The 23376-nt window shown below is 38.7% G+C and overlaps 1 protein-coding gene across 3 annotated transcripts in view; it reads right to left on the bottom strand.

Moving 5' to 3' along the window:
- Pls3 (plastin 3) overlaps positions 1-23376 on the bottom strand; it is a 110503-nt gene that overhangs the window by 64836 nt on the left and 22291 nt on the right. The window lies entirely within an intron of this gene.

The raw sequence follows: 23376 nt of genomic DNA, 5'->3' as shown, positions 1-23376 counted from the left end.
CACTCTGGTGATAGAGGAAGGAATATTAAAAGTTCCAAGTCATCCTCAACTACAGAGAGAATTTAAGGCAAGCTTGTGCTATATGACATTTTATCTCTTAAAAAAAGGTACAGGGTTAGAAAACAAGCGCAAGGAAAGAGGTATCTTGAATGAGAGAGCCATTATAGGGTTAGCAAGAAACCTGGTTCTAGAGAAATTCCAAGGAATCCACAGAATGACTCCAGCTGAGACTCTAAGCGATAGTAGAGAAGGTGCCTGAACTGGCCTTACCCTGTAGTCAGATTGATGACTATCTTAAATTCACCATAGAACCTTCACCATAGAATCTTCATCCAGCAACTGATGGAAACAGAGGCAGAGACCCGCATGGGAACACTGGACTGAGCTCCCAAAGCCCAGTTAAAGAGTGGGAGGAATAAGAACATGAGCAAACAGGTCAAGACCATGATGGGTTCACCCACTGAGACAGTTTGCCTGAGCTAATAGGAGCTCACCAACTCCAGCCAGACAAAGAAGGAACAAGCATAGGACCAAGCTAGTCCCTCTGAATGTGGTTGACATTTGTATGGCTGGGGCAGAATGAGGGGCCACAGGCAGTGGCACCAGGATTTATCCCTACTCCATGTACTGGCTTTTTGGGAACCTATTCTCTTTGGATGGATGCCTTGCTCAGCCTAGATATAGTAGGGAGGGCCCTGGACCTTCCCTCTGAGGATTGGATGGGGGTGGGGTGGGAGGGTATGTGGAGGGAATGGGAGGAGGAGAGGAAGTGGGAACTTGGATTGGGATGTATAATGAAAAAAAGATAGTTTGTTTTCTTTTTGAAGAAAACAAGATTTAGCATTAGGCTAGACAAGGAACTAAACTGTTTTCCTTAATGAAATTACCATTTGAAAATGCATTGCCATTTACGTATACAATCTCTAAAATCTAATTCATTGATTTAATTCCTCTAAAAAAAATTCAGTGAAAATCTTTTTTTCCTGTATTTTGAGACATGGATGCTCTGTGTAACAGTCCTGGCTGTCCTGGAGCTAGCTCTGTAGACAAGGTTGGTCCCATACTCACAGATATCTGTCTGCCTCTGCCTTCCAAGTGCTGGGATTAAAGGTATGCACCACCACTGCCTGAGAGGTGCAATTCTTTATAGTTACAAGCAAATTTTTTCCTAAAAAAATTATGACAGCAAGGAACAAACCTAAAATTAGCTAAAACATATAGACAAGGAAGTGTATTGACTTTCCCCAGTGTTAAAGTTATATTATACAACTACACTCATCAAAAGACACTGTTGATGACAGAGCATCAATACTTGGGACACTGGAACAGAAGAGAGAACTACTCAGAAACACTTATATAAGTATGTGCAACAGATTTCTCTCTCTCTCTCTCTCTCTCTCTCTGTGTGTGTGTGTGTGTGTGTGTGTGTGTGTGTAACATCTGTGTTTATTCTATATGTGTGCTGTATGTGTGTCCCAGGACAGAAAGCTATTTCCCCCAGGGCCCAGAAGCAGGGTCAGAGAGTGCATGCAAGTATTGCAAACTGTGGATGTAACCAAGCATCTTTTGCATACTAAGAATATGGCCGCATGGGGATGGGGGTAAGGGTTGAGGTGGGATTGGGGGAAGGGGAGAGGGGGAGAGAGAAGGGAGAAGGGAAGGATTGGGGAGAGTTTGGGGGAGTGGGAGGGCTGAGATGGAGGAAGGGCGGATATAGTAGCAGGGAAGAAGATATCTACATTAAGGGAGCCATTTTAAGGTTGGCAAGAGACTTGGCTCTAGAGGGGAACCCAAATTTCCACGGGATTGTCCCCAGCTAGGTCCTTGGGCAGCAGAGGAGAGGGTACCTGAACTGGCCTTGCCCCATAATCACACTCATGATTATCTCGAGTACCAGCATAGAATCTTCGTCCGGTGATGGATTGAGATAGAGACAGAGACCCTCATCAGAGCACTGGGCTGAGCTCCCAAGGTCCGGTTGAAGAGCAGGAGGGAGAAGATGAGCAAGGAAGTCAGGACCGGTAGGGGTTGGCCCACCCACTGACACAGTGTGCCTGATCTAATGGGAGCTCACCATATCCAGCTGGACTGGGACTGAATGAGCATGTGATCAAACCAGACTCTCTGAATGTGGCTGACAATGGGGGCTGACTGAGAAGCCATTGATAATGGCACAGGGACTTGTTTCTACTGCTTGTACTGGCTTTTTCGGACCCTAGTCTATTTGGATGCACAGTTTCCTAGGCCTGGATGGAGTGGGGAGGGCCTTGGACTTCCCACAGGGCAGGGCACCCTGCCCTCTGTTAAGGCTGGAGGGGGAGAGAGGAGGGTGAGTAGGGGAGCGGGAGGGGAATGAGAGGAGGAGGGGTGGAAATTTTTGAATGGAAAAATTTTTTAAAAATAAAATAAAATAATGAATATGGCCAACCATTGAACTATATTGCTATTTCATGAGCCAATTACCCTTTTTTTTAGAAGAATGCAAAAAAGCCTACCCATGAAGGAATAGTGGTAGAACCAGTAGATAAGCATAAGCAAATAAAGGAAAGGGAGGAAAGATTACAGGAGTCAGGGGTGAGTGGATCTAGGGGAGGGGGGAGGTGAGGGCTAGGAGAAGTGGAGGGAACAGGGACTGTGCTCAGGATTTATTGTATGAAAGAATATTTTCCAAAAAAATACATAAAAGTCAGGTGCCATGGCAATACCTGTAATTAGGAAGTGGAGGCAAAAGGATCACAAACAATTTTAAAGCCAGCCTCTGTTATAGTAAGCTAAAAATCAGAATGAGCTACATAAATTCTATCTCAAAAAAACACAATTACTTAAACCTTATATAAAATTAATTTAAAATGGCTTAGTATGGTGGATTATACTGTAATTTCAGCACCCAGGAGCCTAAGAAAAGTGTGTATGTACATGAGTTCAAAGCCAACCTGACCTATACATAACAACTTCCAGACCATTTCAACCTATATATCAAAGACCGTTATCAAAAGGCAAACCAAAACAGAGCCGTAGGGATTGAGATATGGTTTAGCAGTTGAGAACACTGGCTGTTCTTCTAAGGGCCCTCAGTTTGATTCCTAGCATCCGTATGGCAACTCACAACCATCTAGAATTCTAGTTCCAGGAGGCTCAACACCTTCCTCTAGCCTTTAAAGGTATAAGGTATACATGTACATGTACATAGACATGCGAGAAAGCAAAACATCCAGATATATAAAATAAAAATTAATATTAAAAATTAAGAAAAATTAGAAATGGATCATAGAACTAATTGTAAAAATTAGTCTTTGAAAACATTTGAAGAAAAACAATCCACAATCAGATTTGGTGAAACGTTTTTGGACACGACATCAAAAAAACAAAATATTGCTAATTTTTAAATTTTCAGTATTTCTAAAATATTGCCAATTGGAAAATATTGGGAATCATTAAAATTCTTTTGCTTTTGCATGGTGGGTGTTTGTGATCATGCCTATAATCAAAACGCAAGGGAATTAAAAACAAGTGAGTATAGAATCAAAGGCCAACCTCAGAGACAACTGGGTAACCAGTCTCAAAGTTTTTTTCATTCTGTGAAAGACCTTGCTTATACCAGACAAAACAATGTATATCATAATCTTATCAAAGGACTGATACCTATAACATATAAAGAACACTAAAAATTCAACATCACACAATAACCCAATTACAAAGACAAAAGACGTGTAGATATCACACAAAAAAGAATATATAAACGCAGAATAAACCCTGAAAAGAATAAAAACTGAAAAGATGTTTTAAATCATTAGCCATTAGGGAGGAGGGAAGGTTTATCACTACACCTTTGATGGAATGACTAAACAATGATATCGTCAAGGATAGGCAAATACAGGGGGAAGCTGAAGTATTCACACATTGCTTGGAAAAGTAGGAAACAATATAGTTGCTATGCCACCATAATTTGACCGTTCCTTATACAACTGACATTCAACTTAGCATTCAACTCAGTGACTGTACTCTTTGGATAGTCATCTCCATGTTAGACTTTTAGTTAACTGTGACAAAATATCCGACATGAACAATGTAAGTGAAGAACAAAGTATTTTGGTTCATGCTTTCAGATGTTTCTGAGTCCATGGTCTTGCCTCCATTGATCTTTAGCCTATGGTAAGGCAGAACTTCAGGACATAACAAGTGGCACATGGCAGAGACTAGTCTCTTCATAGTGGACAGGAACAGAGACGAAGAAGTGCATGGCACAAAATATAGCCCCAACGACACATCCTCGGTGACCTATTTTCTCCAGACAGCCTCCACCTCTTAAAGTTTCCAAAGAAGAACCATCCAGTATTCAATATATGATCCTATGCAAGACATTTCATATTCATACCCTAACAACTTCCCCAAAATAAAACTTACATTTGGGCAAGTAGTTGCACACAAATGTTTATAGCACCTTTATTTATATCAATAAAAAACTTGGAAACAAGCAGGGAGTTTAGCTCCATGGTAGTGCATGTGCTTAGGGTACTTGAAGTCAAATGTTTAACCCCCAGCAGGATGGTTCAGTGGGTAAATACACTTGTAACCAAGGATGATTTTAGTTCAATCCCTGGGACCAATATGGTGGAAGGAAATTACCAACTCCTGCAAATTGTTCTCTGAACTCCACTTGTATGCTATGACGCATGCATGCCACCCTCCAATAAACAAATAAAGGTCCAGTTCCTAGGCACGAGTGATTGTGCAAAACAAACCATGTACCAAACTGCCACGGTGTGGAGATGTTGGAACACTTTTTTTAAGCAACAACAAAATACAGCTGGAAATGGTCCAGATGTCCTCGAATGGATGCATTGTTAAATAGCAATACACCCACACCCACAGACTGCTGTTTAGCAATGAAAAGGAACAAAGAATGGATATATACAATATTCTGGAAGTCTCACCAGAAAAATACAGTGAATGAATAAAGCCAATTCCCAGGCTTGGTAGCCTATGCCTGAGCAAGCGCTGAGGGTGAATGATCACAAGTTCAAGCTAGGTTAGCCTGGCTCATAGTAAGGCATTGCATATAAATAAATTAAAAAGAGAGAAATAGAGGGGGTAGGAGGGTGGGAGAAGAGAGGGAGGTGGGAGTAAGGGAGAGAACTCAAATTCCCAAATGTCCCATTATATAGATTACAGAATTGAGAAAAAGTATAAAAATAGATAACATATTGGTGATTTCTGGGTTTCAGGAACAGGGGTGGAGGAAGGAAGGAAGTATGTGTTGTTATAAATGGAGAACAAAAGACACTTTGGAGGTGATGGAATGTTCTACATCTTGACTGTCTGTGTTAGTATCCTGAGATAGATATTATTATCCTGTTTTAGCAAGCGGCTAACAAGGGAGGAAATTGGGTAACACAAAATGTTTTTGTGTCATTTCTTATATTTATCTGTGAACCTACATTTATCTCAAAATAAAGTGAGTAAAAATCAAATTCAGAACTAAATAAAGAAGCCAAGTGTGGTGGTGCACACATTTAAGCCCAGCACCTAGGGGGCAGAGACAGGCAGTTTTCTAAGTCTTTGAGATTAGCCTGGTCTACTTAGGGTGTTCTAGACAACACAGGGCTTGTCTTGTGAGACTCTGTCTCAAAATATAAAACAATAAATAAATGAATAAAATATATACAGTAATCCAACTAACATCATTTTAAAAATTGTTCCCATAGTCTTTCCAAAAATTGGTATAAATATTGATAAACTACTCCCACTAAATTATCAATAAAAAACAAAACCATAAAAATCCAAAACATAATCAATTCCTGAATCCACTAGGGTATTTAACCTGCATAAAAATTTTTGATCTATACCAAAATTCAAAGGAGTGGCATAATCACTAAATATAACCAATGATAGATTCATAATCTGATGGCATTACTCAGGATAATAGAAATTTTTGAACAAAAGTGCTGAGGAAACAGGTCAACGAAGCCATGTTCTTGATGGAAGTATACAGTTTCGGGTCTCTTTCTTTCTGCCCTTTCTGGCTGACATGAAGTAATCTGCACCATTCACAGGGACCTAGTTATTCTGCCTTACCTCAAGTCCAAAGCAATGCAGTCAGCTTCTCTTGGGTTGAAATTGTCATCCAAAATAAATCTTTTCCTTTAAACTGTTTCTCTAATATATTTGCCACAACAACAAATAGTTGAATATACTTTACTAATGTTATTTTCGTTGCCACCTCTACTAGAATGCTAAGTTTCTTCCTTCCTTCCTTCCTTCCTTCCTTTCTTTCTTTCTTTCTTTCTTTCTTTCTTTCTTTCTTTCTTTCTTTCTTTGTCTTTTTTTGAGACAAAGTTTCTCTGTGTAGCTTTGGAGCCTGTCCTAGAACTCACTCTGTAGCCCAGACTGGCCTCGAACTCACAGAGATCTGCCTGCCTCTGCTTCCTGAGTACTGGGATTAAAGGTGTGTGCCGCCACCACCTGTCAATTCCAATTTACTAGAAGCCAGGAGTGATAAAAATCCTCTGATAGACTTGGAACATATTGAATTAGAGTTTTCAAAATGTTTTGGATGGATTAACAAATCAGATTATGAATTTGTGCTTGTTAACACACCTAGAACTATTGACTAAAGAGAGGACATAAAAAAGATTTCACTGTTCATCACATAACTGTTATTAAAGCATTACTATTAGCTAGGAACAAATTGTCTGGCCTAAGCTGCTTTGGTGATATGTTGTTGAGTTCCAAGGAGTTAATGGCAGTTTTAAAACATGTCATAGGATCTGCTGTTCTGTTAGTATCTGAAAGAAAACAGCAGTTAGTATAAACCGATTCAGGGAGGAAGAGGCAGTGCTTTCAGGCAGTTTGGAGCATGGGTATAGTATTGAAATGGACAGAGAATAGTGCCAAACTAGGTCTACTGCTAAAATCTGGATCTTTTGTGACAAAGAGGTTTTCCTCCACCAATAACCTCAACAGTTGTAAACTGAGGCTAGTCACAATCAGACTTCCATGGCTTCACCTGTAAAAATCAGTGCCTGAATTGAACCCCCAGCTCAAACGCTGGTACATTGTTTGATTAATCTTAGTATACCAGACATATTGTAGACAATTAACAAAGGTATGTTACAAGAATTAAGTAATTATACAGAAATTTCAAAATAGGTCTCCAGGAAATGGTCTCCAGGAAATGGTACTGACTTCTAGCCTTCCTTACACAGTGAGGCCTCTCCTTTCCTGCACAGTTTTAAGTGTCTGGGAGATTTAGGAGCTAGGACCCAGGAAGTTTTCTTTTTTCTCTTTCCTCCGCAATCTTTTAATTAGTCATTTGTACCCCCATCACACTGGCTTCCCATTCCTCCACTTATCTGCACTTATCCACCCCCTGCCCCCCAAAACCCACCAAGTCCAATTTGTGTTGCTCATAAAGTCACTGGAGCATGATCAAACTTGCAATGGCCAGCCCCTTAAAGATAACTGAGTCCTTCCCTACCCCACCCTCAACAGAACTCATCAATAGGAACGAGCTACAGTATCTTTCACAGCTCTTTTTTTCTTTTTATTTAGTTATTTATTTATTAACGATTTCTGCCTCCTCCCCGCCACCGCCTCCCATTTCCCTCCCCCTCCCCCGATCAAGTCCCCCTCCCTCATCAGCCCGAAGAGCAATCAGGGTTCACTGACCTGTAGGAAGTCCAAGGACCACCCACCTCCCTCCAGGTCTAGTTCTTAAAGACTATTTTCAATAGCTTCCCAGGAAGTATTCTTACAGATGAAGCCAGAAGACAAGAGCAAAATAGTGTTCTAGGGACTATCAGCTATTTTCTTTTCTTAATTCCTCTAAGGGATCTTGAGATAGGATCTCATGACAGCCCAGATTGGCCCCAAACTTGTGGCAATCCTCCTGTGCCAGTGTCCAAGTACTGGGGTTACAGGAGTGTCCCACCCCACCTAGTTTGCTATCATCTATTTTCACCTAACATCATGTGGGTGAGCCTGATATGCTCTCATATTCACTCCTACAAAGTCAACAGAGCCTTCCCACCACCATGCTTCTGAACCACAAAACACAAATCTCTTTTGCAAATGTCAAGCGTTAAGAGGATGACTCACTATATACTACGGTCCGTTGTAGCTTTTGAATTTTTTTTGTTCTATGTGAACACATTTGAAAAATAGAAGCATTCGGTAATTCTTTAGGTTAAAGATAACCATTGTTTTCAAGCATTTACTATTTAATATTGCTTATCTTTGCTCTTCAGTAGTCAAGAAGGTAATGAAACAAATATGTGTCTGGGTGTGGTGGTGTGCCTCTATTCCCAGTTACTGGGGAAGGAGAAGCAGAAAGATCATGAGTTTGAGGCCAGTCTTCGCCACACAGAGAGGCTAAAACAACAATAACACATATTTAACCGAACATTCTAAACATCTACCAAACAATACATTTTAAAGGCCTGCCTGACCCCACCCAAGGAAAACTAAGATCTTTTATTTACTTTGCATTACTCAAGGAAAGGGGAAAATTTACTAGAAGCAAATCACTGATAAATACATAGGTAGAAAATTAATAGCCAAATAATGAATAAAGATAATGAACAAGAATAATAATGAACAAGAAAATAATAGCCAGTCATTCACAGCTAAGATTCACATTAGCAGCATAGGAGGAATAAATGAGGCATTATCAGTATCTTTTACCTCAGAATCTTGCCTGTAGTAAACGTTTAATACTGATGTGTTCCATCATTTATAGTAACTGTAATGTAGAAACAATTAAAATGACCACCCCTGAATGAAAGGTGGATATAGCTAAATAACCAAACATTGATCAGGCATACAAAAACAGTAAAGCCTGAGAATGTGGATGATCTTAGATAGCACTGCAACCAATGGAAGAAGCCAGATGCAAAATAGACTTAATTCACAAAAAAACTAAAAAACAATTCATATAAAAATCCAGGATAGGGAAAAATTATGAAGATGCATAGTAGACTAGCAGTCCCTTAGGGTTAGGATGGTATGTATCTTGGGAGAATTATGGGTAGAAAGTCCAGCATTTTTGTCTGAACTAAATATATGAAAATGGATTGTAGGGGGCTGAAGAGATGGCTCAGCAGTTAAGAGCACTTGTTCTTGCAGAAGACCCAGGTTTAACTTTCAGCACTCCTGATATGGGAGTCCCCTCTGTATGTGGTGAATACTATTGGTTAATAAAGAATCTTCTTTGAGTCTATGGCAGGGCAAAATATAGTAAGGTGGGAAATGTGAACAGAGATATATAGAGAATAGGCAGAATCAGGAAGCTGCCATATAGCTGCCAAGGGAGAAAGACACTAGAACAGAGCTTTACCTGGTAAGCCACAGTCTCATGGCAATACACAGATTAATAGAAATGGGTTCACTTAAAATATAAGACCTAGCTAGAAATACCCTTGAGCCATTGGCCAAATAGTGTTGTAATTAATATAGTTTTTGTGTGATCATTCAGATCTGAGATTCTCTGCCTACACACTTCCTTGGCGACTCACAACTGTACCTAACTCTGGTTCCAGGGGATCTGACACCTTCATCTGACTTCTGTGGGGACATGGCATGCATATCGTACAAAGACATACATGAGAGCAAAACATCCATACACATAAAATACAATAAATAAATATTTTTTTAAAAAAAGAGAATGGATTGTAATGACATACAAGATGGGGGATGGACTAATAAGTGTTGAACTGTTTATCTGAAGAAGATAGAATGGGCATTTACATGCAGTTTTTCAATAAACCTATCAAAATGTGAATGTATCATACCTTCCTCTTTGATAATGAAGTTCAGCAGTTCTTACCATGTAAATACCATCCACACTGAGGGACAGAAAGATGACTCAGCCAGTAAGAGCACTCATTTTTGCAGAGGACTTGATTTTGGTTCTGAGCATCCACTTAGGGAAGCTTCTACACAATCAACTACAACGGCAGTTCCAAGGAGTTTGAGACCTTGTAGGCACGCATAATGTGCACATATGTACATGCAAGCAAAAAACACAGATAAACTAAATAAATTAAAAAGAAAAGAGAGAAGATACTAATCATATCTATCTGTAGGTAATGGAACATGCCTACACCTTCAGCATACGAAGAGGCTAAAGCAGGAGAATTACAGATTAGAAAATAGCCTGGGCAACATCCCAAATGTCAAGCCAGAATGGGGTTACATAGTGAAACTGTCTCTAAAAACAAGAAACAAGCTGGGTTGATGATGGTGCACACCTTTAATCCCAGCACTCTGGAAGCAGAGGAAGGCAGTTGTCTGTGAGTTCAAGACCAGTCTGGTGTACAGAACAAGTTTCAGGACAACCAGAGATGTTCCACAAAGAAACTCTACCTTGAAAAACCAAACCAAACTAAACCAAAACCAAACCATAAAACAAGAAACAAAACAAGGTATATCCAAAGCATTCACTCATAATCAATCATCTGAAATAGCTAAAGCCAGGTACGGTAATAAATTCCTGTGATTCCAGTCCTTAGAAGGCTTGGGCAGTAGTATTTTGAGTTTGCGACCAGCCTGAATGTACAGCACTTGGTAGAGTGCTTTCTTAATGCATGAAGCTGTGGTTTGGCTCTTCAGTACCACCTAAACCAGGTGTGGGGGTACATGCCTATAATCTCAGCACATGAGAGACGGAGGCAAAATAATCAGAAGTTTAAGATCATCCTCAATTACCTAGCAAGCTTGAGGCTAGCCTGTGCTACATGATTCTTCCTAAAATAATAGAAAACAAAGTTTGTTGCCTAGGTTTGTATCTTGAATTGTTTTTCTGAATTTCCTTCTAGCAATTTGCATGCATGTGTCACACACACACACACACACACACACACACACACACACACACGATGTGAATTTCAAAGGACTATTTGGAAAGAGTAAATAATCCTGTAGGAGAGTTGGAGGTTGAGGAAAGGAGAGGGTATTAGGGTGAATATTGTCAAAGTACATTATGTATTTGCATAAAGATTTCATGGTTAATTCTTTCATTTTGTACAATGAACTTATGGCAATAAAAGTTTTAGTAAGTAAATAAACTAGCATAAAAAGTAAATAAAAGCAAGAACATCATTTGATTATTGCCATGGCAGGAAGTCATTGTGTCATAAATCAATGGTCTTCCAATTTGGGTTTTTTCAATATGATTTATTGCCCCAACCTTTACTTTTTTTCTTTCTTTTCTTCTTTCCTTCACTCCATCATTTCTTTTTCCTGGGGATCAAATCTAAACCCAGTAAAAATTCTCCCACTAAGCCATATCTCCAGACCTTCAGGTCTATCAGCAGACATTTCAGGGTCATTCCTTTTCACCAACTAAAGTATATTAATAGGTACACTCTATCTATATGCTCCTTATGGGTTCAACCAACACCAGCTGGAAAACATTCAGAAAGACCTGTGACTGACTGTATTGAACTTATATAGATCTTTTCTTGTCCTCATTCTATAAACAATCCAGTTAACGACCATCTCCTAAGATATTCTATGAGGTATTGAGTAACCTAAAGATGATTTAATGTATGTGGGAGAGGGGTGTGAACGTAGCTCAGTGGTTAAGTACAGAATGTGAGATGCCTTTGATTCAGTTCTCACCTCCTCACACAAGGATGAAGACCATGCATGGGTTATATGCAAATACCATCTTACTTCATATAAGGGGCTGAAATATCTGTGAACAACAGAATCCAAGAGAGTTCCTGGAACCAATTCCTTGTGAATTTGAAGGGAAAACTGTAAATGGCACCCGCTGTGTGTCAGGCCACTATGAAAGAACCAGAGCAGAAGTTTTCCTTGGGATTTATTTGCTTAATCCCTACTTGCATAGCTCATCAGTTGGCAGGACTGTCTCACTGCCCTTGTAGAAAACCATATATATTGCTTTGATTCTGTCCTACAAGAGGGAGCAACTGTCAGATCTGAAATCCCAAGTACTCCTACCCAGTCTAAGGTCTGTGAAAACCATGAAGTGCAAGTTAGAAAATTAACACCATCAGCTATATGAGCTACTTGCACTTTATAGACAGGTAAGAGAGAACCTAAGAGAACAGAAGCTACAGAAAGGTTGAGCAGTGCTTATACAAGCCAACTTTTCTAAGGGCTTCTGTACACATGAATATCTGGGTGTTTCCACAGCAGCAGAACCAACTACTACTGTAGTTGGACACAGCATCTCCAATTTAGTAAAGCTGGAAAGAATTTTAGTTTCGTAAAAACAAAATGGGGTGTGGCGCATTTTCTAGCCAAAGGGCTATTTTATTCCAAGACACTGGTGTCTGCTGACCTTCATTTATAGGCTGAGCAATGTTCTATTTAAGTAAAATTAACTCATAGTGGGCTCCTTTTTTAGGATGTAATAATTATTGCAAAGAAATAACAATGTTTAAATGTGATTTGTTCTTAGTTTAGATTTGATTATACTGGGATATAAGTAAATGTCTTTGTCCATACAAAGTTTAAATTTAGAAATTAATTTATGTTCAGGAAAAAGACTATATTTAAATTCATTTCTCCGTGTAAACTATTTCTAAGAGGGAAAGGAGGTGTCTCAACAGGTAAAAGTGATAGCCATGCAAATCTGATGGCCCAAGTTCAATCCTGGAAAGAATGCAAAAAGCCAGATGTGGTGATACACATCTGTAAAGCCATCACTCCTACAGAGCAATGGGAAGTGGAGAGAAGAAGCACCCTAGCATCATCCATCTGGACTGGAAGAAACAGAGCTGAGCAGAAAGAAGAGAGACACTGCCTCAACAAGGTGGGAGGCAAGAACCGGTTCGCACAGGTTGTCCTGATGTCACATGCATGTATGCACATGCACACACATTAATTAGTATAATAAAAATTTTAGATTTTGTGAGAACCAATACTACCTTTGTGCCTTTTTCTTCTCCTAAATTGCAGGAGTTATCTTCTTCCTGTTTGTCATCTCAGCACATAAGCAGTCTTAATTAAATACTTTTTTTAATGATAGGGCTGAAGAGATGGTTCAGCAGTTACCAGCACTGGCTATTCTTACTGAAGACCTGGGTTTGGTTCCTAGCACCCACGTGGCAGCTTACAACTAGCTGTAACTCCAGTTTCAGAGAATCCAGTGCTCTCTTCTGGGCTCTGTGGACATTTATGTATGCATGCAGTGCACATGCACACATGTGGACAAAACACTCATACACACAAAACAATTAAAAGTAAACACTTTGGTTAACTGAATGGATTATAAAAACCACTCACAGATGTTGTTCATATTACTTCATGAGTTATTTATGTATGATATATATCTGTCTAGATAGATAATAGATAGACAGACAGGCAGAGATAGATACTTAAATGTACTTGAGAACATTTTATAGTTTACCTAAGTTTCTATTTATTAGTAGCCTAAAGGCCTTTTTAAGGAGACAGTGCCTTATGTATTCTAGGCTAGCCTCAAAAGTAATCTTGAACTTTTGTCACTCTTCTTTCTGCCTCCAAAGTGCTGGAATTTACAGGCTTCTGCTTCTGGCAACCAAACACAGGGCTTGCTATATACCAGGCAAATACTCTACCACTAAACTATATCCTCAATCCCCCCCCTTCCTTTATGTCTATACCTATAAACTTCAATTTACTAGACATACCAAACTTCCTTCTTTCTACAGATCTCTAGTTTGGGAAGGTTTCACTTGCCGGTACCATCAATACTACATGCTAGCTTGAGTTTCATTTGAGAGCTAACAGAAGCTAGACTACTTGGAGTTTAGATTTTTTTAAAAAATGCTTGAGGTTACTAGTACTTTTGAACATGTAATCTGTTGATATAACCTTTAAAACTTCATTAAGTTGGTTCTACTTTTAAATTATGATAGGACAGCTATTAGATGTGATTATTTAAACCATGTCTGTTAACTCATTCATGCCTGCAATCCCAGCTATGCCAGAGGTTGAAGCAGCAGGATCAAAATTTAAAGTTTATCAGGATCTTGTCATAAAATTTAAATAAATAAACAAATGAATAAGGGCTGAAATTGTAACTCAGTCATATGAAGTTTGCTCAGCATACACTAAGACCTGGGCTTGATCACCAGAAACATACTCAGACAAATGATAACTTCCTCATAACCACGAATAAAAATGGTACAGTTATAGCTGCAAGCTGAAGATTTATAAGTTGCTTAAACATTTTCGGTTTGGTTTGTTTTAGGTTTTTTTTTTTTTTTTTTTGAGACAGGGTCTTTCCACATAACCCTGGCTTTTCTGGAACTCTGTAGATCAGGCTGGCCTTGAACTCACAGAGATCAACCTGCCTCTGCCTCCCGGGAGTGCTGAGATTAAAGGCATGCACTACTATACCCAGTTTGTTTAAAATAGTTTTGAATGTCTCAAAACCTTTCATTTCCTGGACTTTGCGTTTGAAGACTTCTACCAGGGAAAAATGAAAATAATAAATTCAAATTTAATATCTAAATTTATCAATTTTCCAAGACTGTATGCTACCTTGGAAAAGATATTGAGATAAGTGCTTGCAGCAACCATGACGACCTGAACCCAGAACCATGGAAGGAGGGAATTGACTCCTGAGAGGATTCCTCTGCCCTTGAGCAATTACAAACACACACAAACATTTTTTTAAAGAAAGAATATTGATTTAATTTTTAATCCTGTGTCTTTTCAGATTTCACTCATTTATTTTGTCTATGCTATTTTTCTCTAAAGCAATCTTTCCAACATTGGTATTCTATTTCTGTGAAAACTGCAAACTCTTGAAGCCTCCTCTCCCATCGTCCAAACCTGACCTCAACATTAACCATTACCTTTCATCCTTGTTTAAGCTATATTTGCTAATGGCTATGAGTTTATTGTAAATAGTACATGTAACTTTTTAGGAGTCATGTTTCTAATTTTCCTTTGAAGAGAAGTTCTTTAGACTGCTGGATAGCATATCCTCATAAAAAGATGAATTCAATGAGAAACAGGTTTCTGAGCTAAGCAAAGCTGCCTACACCTTGGCTTAAATCATCTGCATTCACAATGAAAAGCAACAGAAAATGGAATTTTCATAATGGCTTTAAGTAAAACCAACAAGGGCTGGTGAAATGGCTCAGTGAGAAAGAATGTTTGCTGCCAAGCCTGAGGACCCAATTTAAATCCCAGGGACACCTACATGGTGGAAGAAGAACTAATTCACACAAGTTGTCCTCTGAGTTGTGAGCTTCACACACACACACACACACATCAATGCAAAATTTAAATCAAGCCAAAAATTTCACAGTCTTTTCCTGTTTTCGATTTATTTTTAACTTAATTATGTTTGTATGTGGGAGAGGTATATGCATATGAGTGTATTTACCCTCAGAAGCCAGAACAAGATGTTAGAGTCCCGAATCAGGAGTGACAGGCAGTTGTAAGCCACCCTATGTGGGTGTTGGGAATGGAACTCAAGACCTTTGTAAGAACAGCAAGCACTCTAATTGCTGAGCCATCTCTCCAGCCTCCCCCACAGCCTATTTTCTTAGTAGCGAATTGTATTAAGAAAAGGGTTCCAATTAGTGGAAAATTAACAGATTCAAATCTCTCACAAAGATAGTATAAAATATTAAGCTATAAATGAAAACGTTTGTTGAGAGTCTATTGCATTTTATACAAAGTAAGGACTTTCTATATTTACATATAATTATAATGTTTATATGTATTCATTTTCCATATGTGTATCACAACTTAAGCTAATCAAACTTCTATTTTCAATGCACTAGTTTCAGAATTACACAAAATGCCTTTCCTAGTAAATATTTTAAAACACAGATGGTTGAAGGAAGAGGACACAATTTAAAAATGAAAATGATTCTTAGGAGTAAAAATAGCCTACTCTTACAAACTAGTCATGATTCTTGGTTATTCTCAAGTCATTTAACTGAGCTGGCCCAATGGCTCAGCACGTAAAGGCATTTGCCAACAAGCCTAATGACCTGAGTTCAATTCCTGAGAGCCACAGGATAGAAAAAAAAGAACTCCACCCTCTCCAGCTTGTCCTCTGACTTCCATACGCACCATGAAAAAGGCACATACACAAAGTAACTAAATGTAAAATCTTACATTAAGTGAGAACTCCCATGACTCAGCTTTCATCATTTCTGGCATATACTAAAAGGGCACTGTATCCTACCACAGAGATACTTCTATTTTTATTGCTGTTCTATTCCCAACAGCAAGGAAATGGAATCAGCCTAGATGTCCAACAAGAGATAAATGGGTAAAAAAAAATGTAATACAAACATAGTGGGTATTTTATTCAGCTATAAAGAAAAATAAAATTTACAGAAAATGGATATCTGGAAAACATTATTTTAAGTTAGATCACCCAAATTCATATATGCATCATATATGCTCTCTCATATATGCATCCTAACACATAATATTTATACATATGTAGATAAGCAGAGGTGAGTGTGGCCATGGGCTGTGAAACTAGAAAGGAGACTATTAAGTGAGGAGAGAGGTAATGAGGAAGGGGAAACTGATACAACATATGAGATGAAAGCAGAAAGGAGCTTGAGGAAGTGGGGAAGGGTAAAGGAGGAAAGGGGAAAAGAGATGTATAGGAAAACAAACAAACAAATTGTCCAGAAATGACATAACAAAACCTAAATGTGTGCATGCTAATTAAAAATGATGAAAAAGAATGAAGTAGAAGACAAGAGACTTTGTACTGACAACCAATAAAGAAAAAGAACCATAGATTTGCAAGGAAAAAATCAATTGATGACATTAACATGATTTCTGCATAATATTTGAAAGAGGAAATACAAAACATATTACATGTAGGTTTTTATTCTGCTGTTATTAGATATTTCTGATTTTCCATTACATTCAACTGACTTAGTAGCATACCTTTGCTTGTAAGCTGGAGATCATATACATTCAAGTATAGATATGTTCGGGGCTTAAATAATAAGAACAGCCTCTCTCTCTCTCTCTCTCTCTCTCTCTCTGTGTGTGTGTGTGTGTGTGTGTGTGAGAGAGAGAGAGAGAGAGAGAGAGAGAGAGAGAGAGAGAGAGAGACTGGGGAATGAATTCAGAGCTCAAATGTTTTTCCATTGAGCCACACCCGTCTTCTGAAAGCCCTGTTAAAGCCCTAGCATAGTCATGATGCACTACAGTGCGCTGGATTTCTATAGCACCTGTCTGCTGAAGAGTCAAGGTTTCATGTAGCTCACTTATCCTTTCAGCAAGCTTATAAAATGCACAGATTAAAAACAGATGCCTCAAAAATCAAGTAAGCTCCGGATATGAGGACAACAGTGATTTACTGAAAAGGGCCTATCTGTCCAGTGGAGGGATAAAAGACCAGGGATTCCAAACCCAATGCCTTATTTATAGTAAACATTGCCACGCTTATCATCAATCACATTTCTAACCTTTAATATATTTTTTTGGGTTGTTTTGAGACAGGGTTTCTCTGTAGCTTTGGATCCTGTCCTGGAACTAGCTCTTCTAGACCAGGTTGGCCTCAAACTCACAGAGATCCACCTGCCTCTGCCTCCCGAGTGCTGGGATTAAAAGCATGTGGCACTACCTCCCAGCTAAGAAAATTTAAGTTTTACATATTATAAAATCAGTCTGTAGCCAGGCCTGGTGGATGCAAGCCTATAATCCAGAGTACTTGAGAGGCTGAGGCAGAAGGATTACAAATTCAAAGGCCTCCTTGGACTACAAAGTGAGTTTGAGACTAGCCTGGCATTTAAGAAAGACTCCATCTCAAAATAGAAAGCAGTAAGTGGGCCTGGCAGATAGCAATTCTTGCCTGACATGAAGGAGGTCCTGACATCCATATCCAGGCCTGAAGAAAATGAAACCAAGTTAAATGATAATATACCTGGGGAAAGGGGCTAGAGTGATGGTTCAGTGGTTAAAAGCATTGGCTAATCTTCCAGAGGACCTCCGTTTGACTCCTAGCACCCATATAGCAGTTTGCAACTGTATTTAACTTCAGATCTAGGGGTTTGACACCCCTATCTGGCCTCTATGGGCACCAGGTACTACAAGGGATACCCAGGCAAAACACTCATACACATTTTTTTTTAAAAAAATCACAAAACAGTGAACTGAGAATGGCCAGAATTCTGACATTTTTAAAAAGAAATTTCAGCCAACTGATATCATTGAGCTACTCCATATTTCCAAAGAGAAAATGCTTTGTGTCTAGTGCATGTATGGACTAAATGCTGTTTACCAATATAACAATTTTATTTGTTCCTCAAGGTTAAATTATGGTTCAGCAGCAACTTTTCTGAGACCATGTCCAATATACTTTCCACTTCATATTTTTGTTTCGTTTTGCTTTGTTTTTTGAGACTACATCCTATGCCACTGAGGTTGGCCTGGAACTCACTATATGCACTCACATCCCAGGCGCTGCGATTACAGCCCTGTCCTGGAAAACTGTTCTCCTCTCACAGTATTTGCTTTTAAATGTAATGTTTCTTCATCCCTAGAACAATCCATACTCACATTTTTTCTTACAAGTGCTAAGAATATGGGAACCTTCAATGTGACCGAAATTAGCTGTGAATCTTTTGAAATTGTTTCACCTCCATAACTGAAATAAATGGACCTACGTATTCTGAGACTGGCTTCTAAGAATGGCATTTAAGGACTAGAGAGATGGTTCAGCGGTAAAGTGTTTGCTGTGCGGGCTTGAGGACCTGAGTTCGGATTCCTTAGCACTTATGTAAAAAAGACACAGGAGGTAAGTAGTGGGCCCTTGTACTGAAAGCACTGAGGAGGCGGAAACAGGAGACTGGGGCTCACCAGTCAGCCAGTCTAGCCAAATAGGCGAGCTCCAGTTTCAGCTAGATCCTCTGTCTTTTTTTCCCCTTTGAGACAGGGTTTCTTTTTTTTTTTTAATATTTATTTATTTATTATGTATACAATATTCTGTCTGTGTGTATGCCTGAAGGCCAGAAGAGGGCGCCAGACCTCTTTACAGATGGTTGTGAGCCACCATGTGGTTGCTGGGAATTGAACTCAGGACCTTTGGAAGAGCAGGCAATGCTCTTAACCACTGAGCCATCTCTCCAGCCCGACAGGGTTTCTCTGTAGCTTCAGAGCCTGTCCTGGAACTCACTCTGTAGGCCAGGCTGGCCTCTGTAAACAGAGCCTGGAATTCAGAGATCCACCTGTCTCTGCCTCCCGAGCACTGGTATTAAAGGCTTCTAAATTTCTTCTAACCTTAGTTTTATTTTTTATCCATCAAACTTTTCCCTTTAGATCATATTCCACCAATATCCTGTCATACTAACAAGTAAAAAATAATTCTAAAAACAAGATACTCAAGCTGTCCTATATTGATAGATGTTCATTTTCAAATTTGATTTCATACCTGCTACTTTTAAAATCAGCTATACGCAAAAAAAAAATGGCCTGGTATATATACATTCCACCCAGAGTATACTAGACTGAATACAAAAATTCCTGCCATTGTCAAATATAAGAATATGATATCAAGAAATATGGAAAGTCAAATAGAAATGACACCTAAAACAGAATATGGAATAAGAAGTGGACTTTATTTATTCTTTTTTTCCAAGAGCATCCAGTCACTTTAGTGCTTAAGCATCGTTGCCAAACTGCCATTTTTTTTTTCTCAGTAGCAATCATACTATTTTGCCTAGGAGGAAAATTTCACTCAGTTTCTTGTTGTAGGAGGCCGCTTGCTTATTCATTCCCGGCTGCCCAGACTTGAAATAACCGCAGAGAAACCATATTATTTGTAAAACTGTTTGGCCAATAGCTTAAGTGTATTTCTGGCAAATTCATATCTTAAATTAATCCTTTTCCATTAATCTGTGTATCTCCACAAGGCTGTGGCTTACCAGGTCAAGTTCTGGCATCTGCCTCTGGCAGGGCTACATGGCTTCTCCCTGACTCTGCCTTCTTTATCCCAGCATTCAGTTTAGTCATCTTCCCAGCTGAGTTCTGCCTTGCTATAGGCCAAAGCAGTTTCTTTATTCATTAACCAATAAAAGCAACACATTGACAGAAGGTCTTCTCACACCAATTTTTGATAGTGCCCTGGACACTAACACTTTGCCAGAATAGTCAAGGTCAAGGCTAATATGTGTACTGCGTTGTAGAAGAGACTTATCTCAGTGCACACCTTTAATCCCAGCACTCAGGAGGCAGAGGCAGGTGGATCTCTGTGAGTTTGAGGCCAGCCTGGTTTGCAGAGTGAGAGACACCTGTCTTGAAAAACAAAACAGAAAGACTTATCTCGTTTAAAATACTACTCAATCATCATTACTAATCCTTGTACTTCAAATGCCACAAAACCTAAGAACATTTTAGCAATCAGACTTAAAAGAACGTCAAAGAGATTAGACACTTTAGATTTTAATGTTATTTACAATATTACAACAGAGGCAAAATATAATTTAGCTTGCACTCCAGGCAACTGGTTAGGTCTAAGGGTATGATTTAAGAACTGGACTCACACTTGGTAGTTGTGGTGTACACCTTTAATCCCAGTACTCTGGAGGCAGAGGCAGGAGAATCTCTGTGAGTTTGAGGCCAGCCTGGTCTACAGAGCTAGTTCCAGGACAGCCAGGGCTATACGGAAACTCTGTCTTGAAAAACAAACAAACAAACAAAAATATGAGTTAATTAAATAATGCTAAATCACAAGTCAGCAGCAATGAGGGTTGTTTTAAATGCATGGGCAATTTAAGAAGTGCTGCGGACCTGAAATTAGTGGTGATTCTGTTTAGCATGGATTGGGATGCAGGACATCTTACTATGTCTTGGCTCATATGTGGAGGAGGTGAAAGGACAACTTTCAGGAATCAGATCTCACCTTCTATCATGTGGGCCCAGGGGATCCATTTCAGGTTACCAGGCTAGGTGATGATATGTGCCTTTACTTACTGAGCCATCTTACAGGCTCATGATTCTGGTTTTCTATGATGTATAAAAGCTGCAGTCAAGTTTATCAGTATTCCACCTCTTAAAAAATGATTTAGACCTAGTATTTTTTTGTCTTAATTGTGTTGTTATTTATTTTGCTTTTAGAGAAAGAGAAAGAACAAATGAAGCTGAGTGGATAGGATCTGGGAGGAGTTGGGGGAGAAAAAATATGATCAAATTGTATTGCATAAAAATTAAATAATGATTAAAGAAGAAAAACTTAAGTATAACTCAACAAAACTCTGTAAAATACTTTTCTTCCTGACTTATTGAGACAGGCTCTTATGGAAACCAGGCTAGACTCAAGCATGACCTGGAATCCCTGATCCTCCTATATCTGCCACTTAAATGATGGAATGAGAGATGCATGTTACCATAACTGGCTTTAAACCAATTTTGAAATAACTTTACATTAACAAAATAACAACAACAATCATACAGACTGTGTTAATCTTCACCCAGCTATAACTAATATCATTTTATATATCTATCTAAACATTTTTCAAAGTAAGAAATTAACAATGGTTATTAGTGTTGAGTCATAGCACATAAAGCTGAGTTTCATAGACAATTTCTTTGACTGATTTTTTTAAAGTTAAATTTTTATTAGAAATTCAGTCAAAAAAGAAAGAATGAAAGGAGAAAGAAAGAAAAAAAGAAAAAAACAAAGAGATTAAGTCAGTCTAAAATTAACCAGGCAATGGTGGCACACACCTTTAATCCCAGAACTCCAGGGGCAAAAATAGGTGGATGTCTATATGAGTTCAAGGCCAGCCTGGTCTACAGAGCGAGTTCCAGAACAATCAAGACTGTTACAGAAAGAATCCCTGACCCAGAAAAAAAAAAAAAAAACATAAAAAAATGAATAAATAAATAAATTCTAAAATTATATTGTCACTTCACTTCCACTAGGGGGGCTCAACTCTAGGAGTTCATGTACAATTCAGACTTCTTCCTAGCTAATCAGAGCAACAGGCTGGTTAGGAAAACAGAACCGTATGCTTTAAGATAGCTGTAGTTTTCATGCTCAGAACCTTACGCACAGCTGAAACTGGGGTACAGAAGTTCTTCAGTGGTTAACAGAAGTAGAAAGTCTGGGAGGAAAGACACAAAGCAAAAATCTCTTAAGCATTCCCAGTAACTTTAAAAAATTATTAGAGTGTGTGTGTGTGTGTGTGTGAATATATGCACACACAAAGCCAAGGAATGATGTGTAAACATTAGAGTACAAATTGCAGGAGCAATTCTTCTACCCAATAGATCGAGATTAGACTCTGGCAGTCAGGACTGCCAGCAAATGCTTTATCATGTAAGCCATCTGCGAAGCCTCCTCAACCTCCACCCTCATTTCATTTTTGTAGCTTCTGCATTCATTGTTTTTAACAACTAATATGTGCAAACAGCCTATTTTTAAAAGTGAGTAAGTAAGTTCCTTACCTTGGAGACGACTCTATATGTTTCTTTTCTTCCATTTGTTTGTTTCCATAACTTATTTACTTATGGTTTTAATCATGTAGTTCTTCTAGGTTTTGGATTCCTGATTCTGCTGTCCCTAGCTTCTAAGAGCTGGGATTACAGTGTCTGCCACAACCACACCTGGCTGCTCTACCTTGTTTCCATAGTTATAATATACAACTGAAATAATGAAACAGCCATGTTTTCTCCAAGGAGCAATTACAATATAGGATAATATGGGAAAGTCATTTCATGGTCTTCTAACCAAACCACTCTGGAACACAATCCCTAAGCAACTTGTGTCAACTAGTTTTGGCTAGGATTTCTGAGCCAATTTAGTCCAAACTACAAATAACTGATAGTTAATTTTAGTCAAGGGATTATTCACCACCTTTAAGTAGATGCCCAATATAGAGAAAAGTTCAATGGCAGTATAGGCCAGACCAAGGAATATGGATATTCTTTATATTTTTAACACTATCTTGTGAGATATGACTTCAAAATTAGAATTTAGCAATGAAATGGGACATGAGATAAAGGTTAGCTTTCTCAGAAAATTATTTTAAAATATTTTTAAAATTTAGAAAAGCCATATGGAATTGTTGGAAAGCGGATGTCATGTATTTCAAGCTTTTGTTCTTAAAACAGTGCCTCTTTTTTCATTTTTAAAATATTTTGCTTAATTTTTATTTTGTTTAAAAATCAGAGCAACAAATCCCCGTCCGTTCCCTCCAGCAATTACAAGAAATCCCTTCAGTGGAAGCTAGCTGACACACATTGCCCCCTCCCCCTGTTTTGTCTTGGTAGCTTTTGGAATAAGGGCCTCAGCCATTGCATTCCTGTTTTAACGTCTGAAGTCACGTGACCATTACCCTCGGGGCATCAGACACTTAAGGCATGTGATGTCAATGGCATGTGTGAGACCTCAGCCATTAAGTTGCAATTCACAGTAAACATCTCCGG

Source organism: Alexandromys fortis, unplaced genomic scaffold (assembly GCF_014885135.2).
Source record: "Alexandromys fortis isolate MF-2015 unplaced genomic scaffold, M_Fortis_MF-2015_v1.1 scaffold_180, whole genome shotgun sequence".
NCBI classification, from domain to species: domain Eukaryota; kingdom Metazoa; phylum Chordata; class Mammalia; order Rodentia; family Cricetidae; genus Alexandromys; species Alexandromys fortis.
This window is presented reverse-complemented; position numbering and strand designations above follow the sequence as displayed.